Genomic DNA, 2,084 nt, shown 5'->3' on the forward strand with positions numbered 1-2,084 from the left:
ACGTACCCTAAACTCCAAGGGCGGCCACAGGGGCACCTGTCGACTGCCGATCAAGTCGGCTACGAGGAACGGGAGTAGGATCGCACCAGGAGGCGATGAGGGTGGTCTGGTCGCCTACTGGGAGTGTAGGACGGCCCGAGGAGTCGCACCGGATGAGAGATCCCCGATGTTACTCCGTTCACCGCACCCGACGAACTCCCTGTTCAGTGCCGCGCAGCTAGCTATATAGCCCGTATCTGCGCGGCGCGTCAGCGCACTAGACGGTGGTGAGTGGAAGGGAGCAACATCGGTGGACTCGTGTGCGCGTGGGCCTGGGTGCTATGTAACTGCACGTTACAACCTTAATCTGTCCAGAATAATAATTCTCACTTGGAACCGGGAATTTTCAAATGTTAACATATTTCGAGCTGGTACTGGAAATTTTCGAAAATGAACAAAATTCTTTATTGGAAGATGAATTTTTTTCATAGAATTCTAATTCTAAGTTTAAGCAGGGAATTTAAAATTTTTAACCAATTTTGAGATAGAGTTGGAATTTATCCCCAAGAATGATAATTCTCAATGGAAAATTGGATTTTTAAACGAAATTATAATTCTGAGTTGAAAGGAGGTATTTTCGAACAAAATTTAAATTATGAATTGGAACAGGGGATTTTACGAAAAATTCAAATTCTTAGTTAGAATGTAAAATTTTGGAAAGAATTAAAATTTCTGATTTGAGTAGGGATTTTTTCAACAGCTTTTTGTTTCTGAGTTGAAATGAAGAATTTTCTTAAAAAATTAAAATTCGGGATTTGAACTGATAAAGTTCAATTTTTAACCAATTTGGACCAAATTTTTGAATGAAACAATTTTTAAAGTTTAAAATTCATGAGTTTCACTTTAAGTGCTTACATTTGCAGTTTAGTTTTTATTGCTTCGAATGGAACTAAGTAGTTATATAAGGAGTAAGTTTGGTCACTAAATACGAATTCAATCTCTGATCCAATATAGCTATCAAATTTTAAAAAATCCAATTAGTTGATGGATTTAAATGATATATTTGATATAGATGGGTTAATTGGGTTGCTGCATATGAATTGAAGGTCAAAATTTGAATTTTCGAAATAGTTGATTCAATATGACCACCACAATTTTTAGAAAATTCAAAATTCAAAATTTTTATTTTGTTTTAAAAATTATTTTATGCCGCAAATCGAAATAATTTTAAATTCAAACAAATATTTATGTATTTAATGTATTCTTTATCTTGAAAAATTAATTTGAAGAGAATGTTTAGGAAAAATTCCAAACAATCCAGAACATTTCCAAAGTTTTGAAAAAATAATTTTAAAGTTAAAATGACTTCAATAACTTGAAAAAATGTAGATTTTTAAAGATTTAGAACAAATAACTTTCAAGCTATTTAGGAATTTTTGAAGTTTCTATAGAATAAAAAAATTGTCTTACGGTTTGTGGGACACTTTTATTAATTTTTCATTTTAGAAAATTAACTTTAGGACAATATTCCAAAAAAATTTTTTTAATTTTAAAATATATATAAAAGTGAGAAGAAGAAATCTGAAACATATTCCGTTTTTTCACTTAGAAGTTTTTAAAACATTTCAAAACCAATGTTAAAAAAGTTCTAAAAAATTTCAAATAAAATGTAGACTTTTTAAGACTGTAAAATAAAATTTCAAAGTTTTTTCAAAAATTCGAAAAGTTTCAAGATATGAAAAAAAATAATTTTAAGACAATATTTAAAAAGATTTTCAAAGATTACGGAATATTTCCAAAATTATAAGAAACGACTCTGGAAGATTTTAAGACATTTTTAGGAATAATAAGTTTAATTTTAAGAGATAATAAAGACTTTTCGAAGGCTTTGAAGAGATTAAAAATATTTTAAGAATTTGAAAAGTTGATAAACTCTTTTTTAATTTTTTCTAAGCTTCAGATAGTTTTACGTGTCTTTCACCCTACCAATTTGCCCTTAAATGTTTTAAAATCCTGTAAAATAAAAAAAGTTCTTAGAAAGTTTCTAGATATCGTTTCGGCATATATCAAATGTTCAGAAATCTTTTTGAATTTTTCAAAGAATC

Source organism: Belonocnema kinseyi, chromosome 10, assembly GCF_010883055.1.
Source record: "Belonocnema kinseyi isolate 2016_QV_RU_SX_M_011 chromosome 10, B_treatae_v1, whole genome shotgun sequence".
NCBI classification, from domain to species: Eukaryota; Metazoa; Arthropoda; class Insecta; order Hymenoptera; family Cynipidae; genus Belonocnema; species Belonocnema kinseyi.